At 38.8% G+C, this 18,673-nt stretch overlaps 1 pseudogene; it reads right to left on the bottom strand.

The window, feature by feature from the left end:
• Positions 1-16,013: 16,013 nt before the first annotated feature.
• On the bottom strand, positions 16,014-18,198 carry LOC109277314 (COP9 signalosome complex subunit 6-like; annotated as a pseudogene).
• Between the last annotated feature and the right edge of the window lie 475 nt (positions 18,199-18,673).

Here is an 18,673-nt window from a genome sequence, read left to right as displayed (position 1 = left end):
CTTAGGCTCTGTTGTCTCTATCTTTGCCCTGGTTCAGACTCTTCAAGAGCTGTAATCATCTAGCTCTTGAAATGTGGATAGGTATTGGGGTAAGAACACTCAACGACAAGCCCTAGTTGTATTTGGTTTTGTTTTCCAGTTTTCTTGAAGTATAATTAACAAATAAAAATTGCATATATTTAAGGGGTACAATGTGGTGTTTTGATATACCTAAACAGTAGGAAATGATTACCTACCACAACCAAATTAATTAACACATCCATCACCTCACATAGTAAGAGTTTTGGGGGGGGGCGTGGTGGTGAGAACACTTAATGATCAACTCTCTTAGCAATTTAATGGATAGTGCTCAGACCTAGAAAAGAAGGAAATCCCTTGTGACAACATGGATGAAACCGGGGGACATTAGGCTTAGTGAAATGAGCCAGACACAGAAAGACAGATATCACTTATGTGTGAGATCTACACAAGTTGAGCCCATAAAAGCAGAGAATAGAACGGTGGTTGGCAGGGGCTAGAGGGTTGGGGAAATGGGGGTGGTGTTGGTCACAGGGTACAAAGTTTCAGTTATGCAAGACAAATAAGTTCTGGAGCTCTAATATACAACAAGCCCTAGTTTTTAACTATACTCCATTCCAGGCAGGTTGACAACTAGCTTGATTTTAATCTCACCCCTCATTGCTGGGGCTCCTACACTGCTTCTGCTGCTGTACTCATTGTTATGTGTGATGTCCTATATGATGTTCTGCCTTGCAGAAGTGAAGAGACTAACCCTGGAGGGAAAAAAAAGCCACACTGAGAAAGCTTTCCCTAGTCCAATCTGTGGTACTCAGTTCTCTTTTCATGTTAACTGCCTATATTCCTACCCTACCAGGACCCTAATCACATAACTGGAGCTTCTAGCCGTTTTTTGTTTTGTTTTTTTGTTTTGTTTTGCTTTGTTTTACATTAACTATGAATCATTGATCTCCTCCTAGATTCTATTGCATATGTTGCACATGTATTCATAAGAGAAAGCCAGCAATTCTTGCTAGGGCTGTTATCCTGTCCATTGCGAATTTTGTGTTTTATATCCAGCATCTTGCTGAATCCCTGTGAATTAGTTTGTCTGTAGAGCAGATATTCTGTGTAGAAAATGGTATTTTCTAGAAATAATGTCAGTGATGCATCTTCCATGGCAATTATTAAACTTCTATTTTTTTCATGTCTTGTTGTATTTGCTAGTATCTCTAGGACACTATTAACAGTAGAACTGATATTGAGAATCATTATTTTGCTCTTGACTTTAATAAGAATAATATTTGCTTTAGGTTTTGAATAGCTGTCCTTTATCAGCATAAGAAAGTTTCCTTGTATTCTCTGTTTAAAAACCAGTTTTTGTTTTTATTTCAAGTTAAGAATGCTTTTGAATTTTGTCAAATATGTTTTCATTTACTGTGATGATTATATGGCTTTCCTTGTTTTTTTATTATTTTTTTAACGTTTATTTATTTTTGAGAGAGAGAGAGAGAGAGGCAGATTGCAAGCGGGGGAAGGGCAGAGAGAGAGGGAGACACAGAATCTGAAGCAGGCTCCAGGCTCTGAAGTCTCAGCACAGAGCCCGATGCGGGGCTCAAACCCACGAACTGTGAGATCATGACCTGAGCCAAAGTCGGCGCTTAACCGACTGAGCCACCCAGGTGCCTCTCCTTGTTTTTTTTTTCCTCCCTTCTTTTCTTCTTGTAGTTTATTCTTTTTCTCTCTCTCACTTTTCATTTAATCTATTAATTCATATGGCAGGATTAATATTAATGTGGATTTTCTGATATTGAAACTTCTTTGCATTATCAAAATAATACATATTTGGATTTGATTTGCTACTAGTTCAAAATTTTTGCATTTATGTTCCTAAATGAGATTATGTTATATTTTTCTGGTTTTATTTTGTTCAGTTTGTGTCAATTTTGTATCTACCCTTTAAAATGAGTTGGATAACTTTCCCCCAACTACTGAAAATATTTATGTAAGATATGGAATAGCTATTCCGTGAAACTCTAGAAAAATTAATCCATAAAACCATTTTATTGGTAATTTTTTTAATGTGTGGGGAGAAAAATTTTACCAATCAAATAACTCTCAAGGATATTGACAGGTTTTTAATTTTTTCTTGAGATAATTTTGAGAATTTAGATTTTTCTAGATAACTACCCATTTCTCTAAGTTTCAAAAATTTATTGGCATAAAATTGCTTATAATGGTCTCATGATCTTTTTAAAAACATCTCTATTATATGTATAGTTATGGTCCTTTACACATTACTAATTTTTATTTATGACTTTCTTGCAACCATTATATATTCCCTTCCCTTCACGCTAACCCTTTCTGGTTTGGAAATTATAATTTTTATTTTTAGTCTTTTAGTAGTAAAGTACATATTCTCTCTCTCTCTCTCTCTCTCTCTCTCTCTTTAATGAAAACTGTATAGTAATCCTTGGCCAGAAGTTCTTCAGATTGCTAGAATTATCTGTTAGCACAACTCTCCCACCATCTTCTTTGTTATTGCTGTCTGCAGCTTTAGGTTTGCTTTAAAAAATATACTAAAATGAATGACGTTAGGTTAAAATATTTTATTAAATCTATAAGCATACCTTATGAGCTTCTGGGCTCACCACTGTTTCTAACAACACTCCTTTTTGCTAGGGTCACTGGTCACGTTTTAGTGGTGCCTTCAGTGTGGGTTGGAAGATGAAAAGCAATTTTAGTTTCTATATGTCTAGAAAAGTCTTATTTCATCTTCGCTTTTAAATGACAATTTACAAGGGTATTGAATAAGACAAACTATTTGTTCGCCTCAGCCTTTGTTTCTTAGCATCTGTTGTTCCTGGTGAGTGGTTTGCTGTCAGTCTAATTATAAATCCTTTGTAGGTAATGTGTCATTTTTCCCTGGCGGCTTTTTACTCTTTTTTCCCCCCTCCCTTTGGACCTCTGGTTACAGATTTGGAGTGATCATAATCCATGGTTCATGAACACTAAGTACTATCTATCTATATCTATCTACCGTCTATTTATTGTAATTTATCTATCTCTATATGTCTCTCTATACATTTATATCAGTACATTAATATTTATATAGAAATAGAGATAGAGATATATATTGATATAGACATATAGTACTTAATATCTACTATTTAATGAACCCTTAAGAAAAATTAAACTACTACCAAAAACATATATCTTTTAATGGGTTCTTTTCCTATGCCATCTTTCTATCATCTTCCTTTCCAGAAGTAATCTCTAGCATGAATTTTGTGTTTATCTTTTCTTTGTTTTAAGAAATGTTTTATCATCTATGTACCTATAATCTATCATCTATCTATCATCTATCTATCTATCTATGTATCTATCTATGTATCTATCTATGTGTCTATCTATGTATCTATCATCTATCATCCATCATCTATCTCTGCCTCTACACTACATTATTTGATCTAGCTTGATTTTGGACTTTCGAAAAAAAGGTGTCTTGCCTTATAGTTCCCTGGGACTTGCTTTTTTTCACGCAATGTATGAAGATTCATCCAGGTCATTGCATGTGGCTGTAGTTCTTTCATTTTCTCTGCTGTGAAATTTCCATTGCATGAATTTACACAATTTAACTTTTTCCTGTTAATTGACATTTAGGGCATTTCCCATTTTTTTTCCATATGGGTAGTGCTGTTATGATATTTTTGTACATGTCTCTTGAGACACATATACTAACGTTTTTCTTGGACATATATTTAGGAGTGGAATTGTTGAGTTGTGAGGTAAGAGGGTGTTCAATTTTACATTATAATGCCAAACGGATTTTTAAAATAATTGTATCAATTTACACCCCCAAAACTTACACCTGGGGATGAAATTGACACATATTCTGGCCAAAACTCAATATGGTCAGATTCCTTTAATTTTTACAAATCTAATCAGTAAGAAAATGGTATCTTGTTTTGTCTTGATTTGAATTTCCTTGATGACCAATGGAGTTGGACATCTCTTCACTTTTTTATTGGCCATATGATTTCCTCTTCCTCTTCCTTTCCTCTTCTACAGAATTCAGATAATCTTTTTTTGTTGTTGTTGTTCTTAACTGAGTTGTTTGTTTCTCTATTATTGACTTGCAGAAATTTTAAAAGGTAGTCTCAATTTGAATATTTTTGTTTATATGAGTGTTTTCTACCAATTTCTAGTTTGAATTTCACTTTTTAAATTTTTTTAGAAGTTTTAGTGATGTTAGTGTAGTTGAATCTACTAATATTTTCTTCTTAAAGTTGGCACTTTCAGTGTATTATTTAAGAAGTCCTACCCTATCGCATAGCCTGAAAGACACTTGCCTATACTTTTTTCTAAAAGTTTTATTATGTGACCGAGCTTTTCCATTTTCATTTCTTATTTTGTTCCAGTTTTATTAAAAAATATTGATTCATAGGGGCGCCTGGGTGGCTCAGTCGGGTTTGAGCCCCACGTCGGGCTCTGTGCTGACATCTCAGCCTGGAGCCTGCTTCGGATTCTGTGTCTCCCTCTCTCTGCCCCTCCCCTGTTCACACGCCATCTCTGTCTCTCAAAAATGAATAAACGTTAAAAAAATATTGATTCACACATCACTGTATAAGTTTAAGGTGTACAGCATGATGGTTTGATTTACATTATGGTGAAATGTTTACTACAATTAATATCGTTCGTTTCATATCGATACAATACAAAGAAAAGAAAAAAAATTCTCTCCTTGTGATGAGAACTCTTAGGATCTATTCTCTTAACATCTTTCCTATGTATCATATGACAGTGATGTACAACATGATGGCTAACGGCTATCACATTCTCAGTACGTATTTATCTTAAGTACTGAAATTTGTACCTGGAAATTGGTAGCTTTTGACCACCTTTCTCCAATTCCCCTTCCCCCAGCCTTCTGTCAGAGTAGACACAAATCTGATCTCTTTTTCCATGAGTTTGGTGTTTTTGTTTGTTTCTTTTTAGATTCCACATATAAGTGAGATCTCATAGTAATTTTCTTTCTCTCTGTCACATAGTTCACTTAGCATAATGACTTTAAGATTCATCTATGTTAGGGGTGCCTGGGTGGCTCCGTGGGTTAAGCAACTGACTTCGGCTCAGGTTGTGATCTCACGGTTCATGGGTTCCAGCCCCGCATCAGGCTTTGTTATGACAGCTCAGAACCTGGACCCTGCTTCAGATTCTGTGTCTCCCTCTCTCTCTGTTCCTCCCCTGCTTGTTCTCTGTATCTGTTTCTCAAAAATACATAAATGTTAAAAAAATTTTTTTTAAAAGATTAATCTATGTTATTGCATATGGTAAGATTTTTTTTCATTTTTTATGGCTGAATAATATTACATTATACATATACCACAACTCCTTTATCCATGAACATTTGGGTTGTGTCCATGTCTTAGCTGTTGTAAACAATGCTGCTATGAACATGGAAGTGCAGATATCTTTTCAAGTTAGTGTTTGAGTTTCCTTTGGTTTCCCAGAAGTGGAATTGCTGGGTCATATGCTAGGTGTATTTGTAATTTTTTGAGGAACCTCCATACTGTTTTCCATAACGGCTGTGACAACTTGCAATCTCCCCAACAGTGCATGAGAATTTCCTTTTCTCCATATCTAGACCACTATTTGTTATTCTTGTCTTGTTGATGGATATTTTGACATTTGTGAGGTGATATCTCACTGTGGTTTTACATTTCATTTCCCCAGTGACTAGTGATGTTGAGCATCTTTTCACGTACCTGTTGGCCTTTCATATATCTTCTTTGGAAAAATATCTATTTAGATTCATTGCCCATTTGTAATGATTATTATTTAACTGACTTTTTTTGCTATGAGTTGTATATGTTCTTTATATATTTTGGGTATTAACCCCTTATCTATGATTTGCAAATTTTTTTTTCTGATTCCTTAGGTTGTATTTTCATTTTGTTGGTGGTTTCTTTTGTTGTGCAGAAGCTTTTACGTTTGATGGAGACCCTCTCGTTTATTTTTTATTTTGTTGCTTGTGCTTTAGGAGTGATTTTCTTTTCATAACTACTTTTTAAAAAATTGTTTCTTACATTTATTAATTTTTGAGAGACAGAGAGAGACAGAGCACAAGTGGGGGAGGGGCAGAGAGAGAAGGAGACACAGAATCCAAAGCAGGCTCCAGGCTCTGGGCTGTCAGCACAGAGCCCAACATGGGGCTCAAACCCACAAACCATGAGATCATTACCTGAGCTGAAGTCAGACGCTGAACTGACTGAGCCACCCAGGCACCCCATTTTCATAACTACTTTTTAATGGAAGCTGAGAATCCTCAATCTATTATCCATTTTTCAACAGCTCTGTCTGTATATTTTAGAGAATACATTTTTTTTACATTTTTTTACATTTCATAATATTTTCTTATTTGTGGGTGCTAATCCTTCATTTATATCTTTGAAGACCCTAAACATACTTATTGTAAAGTCTATTTCAGATTGTTCTGGTACTTTGTTTCTATCTGCAGTACATTCATATTCTGGTTGTTGGCTTTATTGTTTTCCTCCCTATCTTTTGTTTTTTTTAGAATTTATATTTTTAGGCTCATTTTGAATGGGTAGCTTTTTTTCTCTTTTCCTCTTTTTCTTTGAGCTTACTCACCATTTAGTAGTCTTGAATTAACTGTCCCTAGCCCTCCCCCAACCCAAAACCATTTTTATATTGTTGCTCCAGCTTTCATGCTCTGCAGTTAAATTTGGGATCAAGCTTCAGCCTGCTTGATTTTTTTCTTGATATTAAGGCTGTCTGCTTTCTCTTACTAGCCCTGGCCCAAAAAAAACTTGGCAATACAATAACATTTAGGAAGACTGAAAATCAACCCCAAGGTATCTTTTAGTCTATATTTTCACTAATTGTTAAAAACAAGAATGAGATAGTATCTCTTGTCTTGTCCCACTTTAGTTAAGGAATTTATCATGTAAATTCCTCCTTCTTTTTTCTTCTTGGTTTTGCTGGTATGACTTGGGATTTTAAATCAGGATTATTGTTCTCAATTTGTTATATTAAATAGCCATCTTCTCTGTTAAACTGGAAATGCTCCAGTTTAAGGAATAGGCACACTTCTGGTTTTCTAACATCCATAGCATGGAGCGCTGGTGAGCATAAAGAAGATGAAGATATTTGGGGATACTCCCAGTTTTCTTCTATCCAAATTGCAATAAATGAAAAATTAAAGTAGCATAACTAAAATAGGTCCTTTTTGCAGGTCTAAGAGTTATCTTTTTTTCAGTGCAGCTTTTGGCTTGTCCCATCATTATAAGTAGCTTACCCAATAAGGATTGGAAATACACATGAGAATGTGAAAGTATTTAATAAAAGGTATTTGTAGGTACTGGAAACACAGCAAAACCATAGGCTGGATAGTCTATGTTATCATGGAATTTATAGTCTAGTTAAACAAGCTCATGAATCATCCATAGGTCCTCTTCAAGTTCACCTTCAACACATTTCATTCTGTCTTACGTCTCCACAGCTTCTGTCAAGGACACTTATGGCCTCCATGTTGCCAAATCCAAAGGACTCCACTGTAGTTAACTTCTTGGCAACATTCAAAGAAATTGACTATCTTCCTTAAATCAATTTTCCCTCTTAATTTTGATAAGACAAAACTCCTGGTTTTCCTTCTATTTTTTCTGGCCGCTCCTCTATAATTTTGCTGATAAATATTGGAGTTCTCAAGGCTTACTCCGGAGCTTCCATTTCTATCAACGCTCTCTCCTTATGAAAACTTACCCAGTTCCATAGCTCTAAATAATGTATAAAATGAGGAGTCTCAAAATTAATCATCAGCTTTAAATTTTCTTCTAAGCTCCAAACTCACAGGTTTAATGCATATTTGATATTACTACATGATGTGTAATAGACAACTCAAACAAGCCATCAGTTGTCGCCCACTAAACTGTTCCTTCCCCATTACTCCCTTATCTCAGTAAATGATTTTACCAGCCATTTGCTAAGCTAACTAACAGCCTAGGAATCCTTCATCACTTCTTATCCCAAATATCCAATCCATTGCATTACCCACAAAATGTATCTTGGGTCCGTGTACTTTTCTCCATTCTCATTACCACCACTGAAATATAAGCCAGCATCATCTCCTGTCCAGACCACAGCACTGGTCTGCATGCTTTCATGCCTGTCTTACTCCAGTCTCTTCTTCACGTGGCAGACAAAGTGATCTTTTTATAATATAAATCATATCATGTTATTTCCCTGCTTAAGGCCCCTCATGACTTCCCAGTGCCTTTAGAAAAAGTCCAAATCCTCTTAATATGGATTATTTCAACAACCTTATTCTTTTCTCCCCCAGTTCCTTTCAACTGTTCAAAAATGGCAGATTTTGTTCCACCTTAAATCCTTTGTATCTGCTCTTTACTCTGTCTGGGAGGTTCTTTCTCTGGCTCTTTGCAAGGTCTTGACTCAACTACACCATCATCAAAGAAGTTTTTCTCTGAGGGGTGCCTGGATGGCTCAGTTGGTTAAATGTCTGACTCTCAGTTTCAGCTCAGGTCATGATCTCATGGTTCGTGATTTCGAGCCCTGCAACAGGCTCTGCACTGACAGTTCAGAGCCTGCTTGGGATTCTCTCTCTGTTTCTCTCTGCCCCCTCCTGTGCTCACTCTCTCTTTCTCAAAATAAATAAATAAACTTAAAAAAATAAGTTTTTCTCTGATCACACTCCCCCAGATTATTTAATTCAATTAATGTTTTCCCTTTTCCCTTCACAATGTTATATGAAATTATCATTTTGTTTTTTAGTTTATTATCTATTTCTACCAATTAGAATGTAAATTTAGTAAGGGAAGAGATGTTTGTCTTGTTCACTGATGTATTCTCACAATCTAGAACTAGGGCGACAGTATAATTTATTTCCAGACTGTGACACTGGTTTTTGTGTTAAAATAGTAAGATGTATGGAAAACAAAGACAGCAGTTGTAAACAGGGATTACCCCAGGCAAACTGTGATGTATAGTCAATCTGCTGAGAGCATTATCTGACACCTACTTGGTCCTCAACAATGAACTTTTTCAAAAAAATTACAGAATCACATAGTGCTAAGTGAAAGAAGTTGATGTGAAAATGCTTAATATGAAATCATGCAATTTATGTGAAGTTCTAGAAAAGACAAAACTCTAGAGATGGTAAACAGACACATCAGTGGTTGCTAGGAACTTGGAGGAGGGAGAGGGTTGAATAGGTGAAGCACAGGGGATTCTTTAGGACAGTGACCCTACCCTATGTGATATTGTAGTGGTGAATACATGACACCCTACGTTTGTTAAAACCCATAGAACTTTGCAGTGCAATCCGTGAACCTTAATAAGCGCAGGATAGAATATGGGCTATGACAAAAGACTTTAATTGTACCACAAGTGTATAAAATAACCTCAACGAAAGAAGTGTGTCTGTGTGTGGGGAGTGATGCTGACCTACGTACCTTTAGAAGTGGATGGAGACCGTGAGAGTAAACCATAAAGAACTGTACAGAAACGCTGTGCTCTCTTTGCTAAAGTTGTTTCCCACAGGGTATGGGTTAATAGTTCTGAAACCACTATACATGTATACTGGAACCAAATAACGGATTAACTGGATGCAGTTGTTGTGAACCAGGTTCTCGCTGTTGGAATGGAAGGTGCAGAGAAGCAAGGAGGGAAAGACTATCTGAATGATCCATATGGTACTGAATTAGAGTTGGAGGCATCAGTACAATTTCAGGTTTAATTTAATATGGATATTGATGAATAGATAGATAGATAGATAGATAGATAGATAGATAGATAGACGTATGTACAAGAGTTAGCATACATATATTTCCTTGATCTGCCATCAATGAGCATATTCAGCATGCAGATCATGGTTTCCAATATCTTCCCCAATAAGAGAAATCACAGCTTTTGGGAAAAATGGCTGACTCTAGACCTGAGGCCGGGAATATATATATAATATGAGCTTCCGGTAGCGCCAGAAAATAATGACGTGCTCACAGACACACAGACAGAAAGATGAGGGTATGTCAAAGGAACCCAGCAGCCAACCTGAAAGAGCGCTCTTGGGCCCAAACTGGAACACTTTGAGCAAGAAAATGAGTCTGGGAAACTGCAACAGTGCAGAGGAACCTCAGAAAACATACTGATCAAATGTAATGTGGTATCCCAGATGGGACCCTGGCACAGAAAAAGACGTTAAGTGGAAAATTAAGGAACTCTGAATAAGATTTGGAAATACATAGAATACTCTAGGAATACAAAAATGAATAGTTGACTTCGTCTGGCGATGTGGGGAGGGGAAGGCATCTTCAGCAAAACTATGTATAAACTAAAGCCTCAAAGATGAGTAAAAGCCAGTACAAGCGTGGGCTCTGAGTTGGGAACAAACTGAAGAATGTTCTGGGCAAAGATAAGCTTGTGGGATGACCCACAGGTAGAAAAAAGCATGTAACATTGAAGAAAAGTAAACAAGTCTAATATCTTATGTTCATCAACCTGTTCTTCTCCAGAATAGTTCTTGAAGAGGCTATGATTAGTCCCAATTTACACATGAGGAAATGGAGGTCACGTTCCCAGAGACATATGGCTGACTAAAGCAGAATTGGGAGCTCAGCCCATCCGACTCTAAAACCTATATCCTTTTCTCTCACACTACTTTCCATTTTCCTAAGAATTGTATAAAAGTAGGCCGTGGTCAGCCAGTTCTCACTTCTGAAAATGAGCAAAACTGAGCCTGCAAGGAGTTAACAAACAGATCAGCAGGGATTCTGGGAACAGTTGGCCAGAGCACCATTGGTTCTCACTGAGTTGCTCTCACAAGAAGCATTCTCTTACTTGCCAGGAACCAGAGCCCTCTGAATCCAGAGGTCAAATTCCAACCTGTGAACCCAAGGGGAATTATGTATCATGAAAATATGGCCTGGGAGCTGGAACCAAAAGAAAAAAAAAAAGCCTGTTATAGAAATGAGAATTATAGCAGTGGAAGGAGGGATGTGGTTGGAGACAGGCTGTCCTTGGGTTGGGGAGAAGTGGACAAGGTGAAGAATTTAGTCCCATCTTGGAAGGTGGCATCAAGAAGAGTCAAGAGTCAGGCCATCATCGTTAATTTAAAGGATTCTGTCCCAGCTGCTCCTTCTGGCCCCTTTCCTCCTCCTCCATAGCTAACACTTTAGTAAGCTGTTTAAAACAACAGCAACAACAACAACAAAGAAACAAAAACAGGAAGAACTATCCAAACCTAGCACCCACCTGAAAAATCGCATTGGTGTCCCCACGGGCCAAGCCCAGGAACAAAGCGACATTTGGGGAAGGAGGGTAGGAGAGGGATACCTTAGACAGAAAAACTCAAGCACTGGAGTGAAGCATTACGGCACTGGTAGCAAAAGGAGTGATACAGAAGTTTTTTAAATGCCAAAAGGAAAGCCAAAAATAATTTTAGAACACCCAGAACAATGTCAAAAAAGCACTCAGAAGAGGTTGACTATTAGGGAAACTTGTTACAATGAATCATTAGATCAACTGCTTTTAACCTAAAGTTCTGGGGATACTTTTACAGTGGAAAGGGATGGCAAGTATAATGCTATTATTATTGGCCAAAAGAATGTGGGCCTGGGAAGGAGGGCAGAGAAAGGCAGGTACCCTTGTTAGGCCCTCTGTCACAGTTCCCGGGCGAAGCCCTTAAGTGAGTAACCCCGAGGTTCAACAGTATGTCATATCTTGGGTGCCCTTGAGCCCTCCTAGTTGGGCCCCAGATCTGATCTGTCTTGGGTCCCGCCCACCTAGAGGATGGCCTTTCCAAAGGCTGACCTGTTGTTTGTGTGGTCGTTTGAGAGATGGCCAGAATTTTCTCTAGGGTGTATTCTACTGAAGGGATCCAGGTTTGGGGCACGCCTCGTACCTCCTAATTACTTAACTAGAGAAACTCAATTTTACCACACAGATGGAGTCAGGCATGTTTTTCTCTTTCCAAGCAAGTTTGAATCAAAGGGAGGTGTGGTAGAGATTCAGAACTTTGAAGCTGGAAGCAATTGACATTTGGATCCTGGAGGAGGAAGGGGAAGTTTTTGTGGTTCGTGTTTACATTGGCTCAGATAACAGGGCTCAAACAGTTGCGGTATCATCACGCCCTCTGCATCAGCTGCACAGAGCTGGCTAAGTGGGGTCCTAGGGACATTCTTCACCAGCTGACCTTTGTCCTGGCTGTTTCTAACACAAGCACCATTAGCTGCCTTGTAGCTTGGGATATTAAATGTCGGAGAGTGGGGGGTAGGGTGGGAGTTCACCAGGTCAGCCTTCTGCTCTGACTCTGAGTATAGCTTAGTGCTGATCATTTGCCAAGAAGTTCTGTACAAGAAGGCCGCATGACTCGAAATTACTAACACAGGATGGGGCTGCTTGGGGACAAACATATAAGATATGTATATTAAGTACTATAAATTCTTTACAAAACAAAACAAAACAAAACACCCAGAAGGTAACACTTTTGGCTGAATACTGCTGACTTCATGTACTTACTCACTGAGGCCAGCTGTGTGCTGACGCCATTTTGATCCTAACACTGGATACACTTAATGCTGGAACTCATCTTTGAAAACGGTCTTAGGGGACTTGTTACATTCCTTTATATATTATCAATGGTGAGTCTTCATTCTTGGAGGATGGATTTGATTTGAAGAAAGAGCCAAAAGTCATTATGACCTCATTATGGTAGGTAATTTGGCAGAGAATTATTGTTTTTGGTGAAAATAATTATAAAACCTTTCTTCCCCCTCTCTAGCATCATCTCTCCGACTGACATCATAGAGTCTAAGATTTTTAGTTTTGGAAAGATTAGGAGAAATAATGCAAGGCATTCCAAAAGAACTTCACGTTGAATGATATTTGGACAATCTAAACTCAGCTCTGAATTTGGAGTATCAATATCATCTATTCAGGGACTATTAAAAAAGAATGGTATTTCAAGCCAATACAATTAGTAATACTAATATTTGTGCAATGCTTCTAACTTTTCAGAGGGCCTCTGGAACCCATATTTAGTGGTTGCCAAGTTACAATGAGGCAATGTTTGATTGCAGCAGCAATTTTTAACCCCTTCAAGTATAGTTAAAGAGTGGGGCTTAAACTAATATTTGAAATACTTGGTGCCCTGATTGGGTGAGAACTGGTGAAGAAAATCTCGATTATTTTTTAATATATTTTCATATTTTATGGTGAAATGCTTAGGAATCTGTGCTCAGGAACCAGCTTGCCTGCGTTCAAATCTTATGTCCATTGCTCACTTAGCTCAAATTAGCATCTTGGAACCTCAGTTTACTTCTCTGCAAAAGGAGAATAATAATAGCACCCACCTCAGAAATTTTTTGATTATCAAATGAATTTAAGGTATACATATTTCACATAGTAAAGCGCTCAATGAATCTTAATTGTAACAACTATTAGTATAATTATTTCCCAAACCACAGTATAAAATAGGCAGAGCAGGTATTCTGAATTTCAATTTTATTTAATTGGCACAATAATCGTGACTGTGAGACATGAAAATGCCCGAAGAATAAAGTGTAAGAGCATGAAACTTCCTAAAACTCCCTGCCTACAAGATAGATTATAACAATAAGATCTGTTTTTCTTTTCTGTTATTCTATTTTTATTCTGTTATTCTAGTGAGCTCTCAGTTTTAGAACATCATAATTAAACTGGAATTTCTAAACTCTGTTTTTATCTGTTGCTTCTTCCCCAGTCAGGGCATTTCTGAAAAGGTTTAATGAATGCCAATGTTTTAAAATTATCATAAAAGTAGTGCAGAAGATGTATATCACATGTATTTTCTACCGTAGTTCATTCGGAATTGATGAAAGTGGCCACACATTCCTTTCCCAGAGTACATTCTAGAAACTTTTTAGGATTTTGGTGAGGCAGATAAGTGGAAAGGTCTTCGTCAATTTTTTAATCTGGAGCTTACGTAGTAGAATTGAAGTATCTGACTATACATGATATCCTCTTTTCAGCCAAAATGCCATCATACCTAAAGTAATGCCTTGAGATGAAGGACAAGTCATTTAATTATTCTGGATAAACTTTAGTCAAGTTATTCAACTGTGAAATCTAAATTTTCTCATCAGTAAAATGGGGTTAACAAAATAACATTAAACTGAGAGAGAGGATATGTGCGTGTTATGTATAAACAATCTGCCATCATTTGTGTAAGTGTCTCCATGAGGGCGTTAACTGTTCTGAAAAACGCAGGTGATACCTGGCTTATTCAAGCTCTCAATAAAGACGAACTGCTAATATTAGTATTAGTATTATTACTACTACTGTGACGACCACTGCTGCCTTTCAAGATCTCATTCAGGGGCACCTGGGTGGCTTAGTTGGTTGAGTGTCAGTGTCAGTTGAATCCTTTGGCTTAGGTCACGATCCCAGGGCCACAGGATTGGGCCCCAGGCCAGGCTCTATGCTGAGTGTGGAGCCTGCTTGAGATTCTCTCTCTCTCTCTCTCTCTCTCTCTCTCTGCCCCTCTCTCATGCTCTCTCTCTCTCTCTCTTTAAAGAAAAAAAAAGATCTCATTCAAATATGAGCTCACTCTCCTTCCCCAGCCCCAACACATGATTTATTCACTAATCACAAGATGCTGTATTTTATTGTATGTACGCATAACCCAAGAGCTTAGAAGGATACATGCACACTTTAAGAAGGTCCCTTCTACTGCTCCAAATATTAGGACTTGTGCATACTTATGAATGTAACCAAGAACAGAGCCCAATGTGGGGCTCGATCTCATGAACCACGAGCTCATGAAATGAGCCGAAATCAAGAGTTGGACACTTAACCGACTGAGCCACCCAGGCAACCCCAAAGGATTGAGTTAAATCTATAGATCACTTTGGGTAGTATTGACATCTTAATAATATTAAGTCTTTCAAATCATGAATATATGGTGTCTTTCCATTTATTTGTATCTTCTTTAATTTCTTTTATCAATGTTTTATAGTTTTCAGTATGTAAGTCTTTCTCCTCCTTGGTTATTCCTGTGTTTTATTCTTTCTGATTGAAAGTGGAATTATTTTCTTAATTCCCTTTTGGGATTGTTCATTGTGAGTGTTTAGATACACAGCTAATATTTGTGTTGATTTTGTATTCCACAATTTCGATGAATTTGTTTATTAATTCTAATAGAGCGTGTGTGTGTGTGTGTGTATGTGTGTAATCTCTGGAAATTTTTACATATAAGATTATGTCATCTGCAAACAGAGGTAATTTTACTTCTTCCTCTTCAATCTGGATGCTTTTTATTTCTTCTTCTTACCTAATTGCTCTGGTTAGGACTTCTAGTACTATGAGAATAAAAGTGGCTAAAGTGGGCATCCTTGTCTTGTTCCTTATCTTATAGGAAAATTGTTAGCTGTGGGCTTCTCATATATGGTCTTTATTATGTTGATACAGTTTTCTTCTACTCTCAGTTTGTTGAGTGTTTTTATCATATAGGATGTTTAATATTGTCAAATGCTTTTTCTTCATCAGCTGAGACTATTATGCTATTTTGTCTTTCATTCTGTTAATTTGGTTGGTATATTGCATTGATTGATTTTCATTTGTTGAACCATCCTTGCATTCCAGGATAAAAAGCTCCCTAGGTCATCACTATGATCCTTTTAATGTGCTGTTGAATTCTTTTTTCTAGGATTTTGTTTAGGATTTATGTGTCACTATTCATCAGGGCTATTGGTCTATAATTTTATTGTAGTGCCTAGCTTCAGTATCAGAGTAATGCCAGCCTCATGAAATGAATTTGGATGTTGTTACTTCCTCTTCAACCTTTTTGATGAATTTAAAGATGATTACTTTAGTTCTTCTTTTAATGCTTAGTAGAATTCACTAATGAAGCCACCTGGTCCTGGGATGCAATTTTTTGATTAGCAAGTTTTTTGATTACTGATTCAATTTTCTTACTCATTATTGGTCTGTTTAGATTGGGGGGAGTGCTGAGGGGCTGCTCCCCTTTTATTATTGACAGAGGTTTCTCTAAAGGGAGTGTAACACCCCTCCCCTGTGGGACCACTGTCCAAACTGTGCATCCTCCCTTCAAGTACCCTCTCAGAAGAAGAGCCCCTGCATCCGCCTGCCAATGCCTTGTCGATCAAAGAGGACATTGAACTTGTTCACAAACTGGTTCATGGTGTTGCACGTTTTGCTGATGGTGCCAGGGTAGGCACGAGCCCCACGTCATTACATTGATCATAAAAGTCTGTCTTGAACTTGTCTGTGCTAAACACTGGGAGGCAGTGACACAGAGCATAGGCCTCCCACAGGATTTCTTGATTAAAGGGGACCTCCCCTGCTTCAGAGGCCTTGACGTATTCCCAGATGAGTTTGACCCGGCTGTGCAGCATCTTAATAGCACTGTGTTGCTCTATCAGGTGTTCAGCCACAGTGGAGTTCTCCCCATAGCCTGTGGCTGTCATTCAGGCTACGTGGTTTACACCAATGCGGTCAGCTTCCTCTGTGGCCAGAGTGTAGGTCAGCTCAGCAAACAACATTGTGGCCTCTCCATTGATTATATCGATGACAGACTCAAAAACACTGATGGGAAGATCTGTGTGCCTGGTCATAGGGTTCAACTTAAGAAAGAGAGGGCTCTCGATTATCTCGCATGCCTGCTTCTGGGCGTGGATGTCAGAGGGGTCAGGCGGCCCCCCGGGGGTATACCAACCCAGAAACTCCAGCTCCTTGAACACCTGCTTGAACTGCTCCTCCTTGGTGTAGTAACACTCCTTGTCAATGATAATCTTCTCTTCCACGGCGTGGGACAGCAGCTCAAAGGAGTTCATCACCTCGATATTTCGTCCCTCCTGTTTCCCGATCAGAGCCCCAATCACCTGCATAGGCCGCCCCTCCCGGGAGCACATACGAATCCAATGGTCTGAAATGTTGAGAATGAAAAGGGGATGAAGAGGACTGAGACGCTCCCTGTCACGCCGGAGGCCATCACGCTGGGGACTACTGCTGCATCCACCTCCATCCCGCTGTTCCCTCCGGTCCCGTTTGCCGCCGCCGCCATTTTCCCCGCGCCCGCCAGCCTCGGCCCCGGTCTGCTTAGATTTTCTAATTCTTCATGATTCAATCTAGATAGGTTGTGTGTTTCTAGGAACTTGCCCATTTCATCAAGGTGATCCCATTTATTGTCATACAACTGTTTTATGGTAGTCTCATAACCCCTTTTATTTCTGTAAAACTGGCTGTAATGTCCATTAGTCATCATATTTTTATATTTACCCTATCCAATGCTTGCCCAAGTTGGGATACTTGGTAGCCATTTAAAAAGAGAATGTAAACGAGAAAATCACCGGACCCTTCGAACCATGTGGACAACCTATCATGGGTAACTTCGCTGAGAAGGGATAGACTTGGAGAAGGAGGCCACCACGAAGAGGTCTTCAGGTCAGAACTTGGGCTAGCAGGAAAGGGCTCCCAGGGCTGGCCCTGAGTGCGGGGCGATGACTCTCTATGAGATGTCACAGAGTCTTTAGGCAGGGTGTGGATCAGGGAGACATAGTGGTCTGGCCCATCATGGAGCCCAGAACCTGCAGAGTGAACTTGACTTGACCATGAGTGCCAGTGGATCTAGCATGCTTCCTGAGCCCAGCTTGGGCAGTTCTTTTCACACTGCTACAGAGATGACTAAAGGTATTGTGTAGTAATCCACATGGGAGGTTGTCTGGCAGGGGCAAAATCTGTCTATCACTGTGTTCTTGGAGAAGTAGAGTCCAGGCGAGGAATCTCTTAGTGATCTTTCTTGGGACAGGGTGGGGCACTCTGACTTCTTGCCCTTTCATAGTTGTGACCAGGAAGAGCTATAGAAAACCACACACAGTACATAAATGTTGAGAAGGCATGACCAGCTTTGGTCTCACAGTTGGTCTTCCTCCAGCAGCTTTGAGCCTCCTCTCACAAAAGCAATTCCGTAATCTGAGGGAGCATGCCTTATTCCCTGCTATGGACAGCCAGAGTAGGCAGGCTGTTGTTTTTATGTCAAGAGCTATTCTACTTGCCCAGCATGATTTGAGACACTCATTTGCAGTTCTTCCCTTCCCATCAACCCCGACCCCACCAAGAATCTCTCCTTACCACCTACCTTAGCTCACTTTTGCACATTCCCCACATCTAGCGCAGTGCTTGGTGCTTAGCAGGTGTTTGACAGATAGGTGCTGGATTCCTTCTATTACTGTAGTCTTTCCACAGTGCCCTACTTGAGGGAAGATGGAGAAGGGGCACATTCTCTGCTGCGATCATAGAGACCGAAGGGAAATGTGTGTGTCAATGAGTCTTCTATTTCCTTCTTCTCATTTTTATTCAACTACCCAGAGACCAGCATTCTCATTTGAGGTGTTTTGAGAAGCAAGCAAACACAGCAGATGACAGGCAATGCTAGCTAACAAATTTTTTCCCCTTCGAAGCAGGTTAGTAGGTTCAAATAAAATACACTGAAGAGGCATTACATGAAAACAAAACGGAAACTGTGAAGTGCAAGCTGATATTTTTAGAAGTTTGTATAATGACAGGTCAGATTCCTGAGGATTAGCCAAAGTGGCAAATCTAACACCACTTATTCAGAAAGGGGTAAAAGATATAGCAGGCA

Source organism: Panthera pardus, unplaced genomic scaffold (genome assembly GCF_024362965.1).
Source record: "Panthera pardus isolate Hobbes unplaced genomic scaffold, ASM2436296v1 HiC_scaffold_13, whole genome shotgun sequence".
NCBI classification, from domain to species: domain Eukaryota; kingdom Metazoa; phylum Chordata; class Mammalia; order Carnivora; family Felidae; genus Panthera; species Panthera pardus.
The sequence above is the reverse complement of the archived record's forward strand: the minus strand, read 5'-3'. Positions and strand labels throughout refer to the sequence as shown.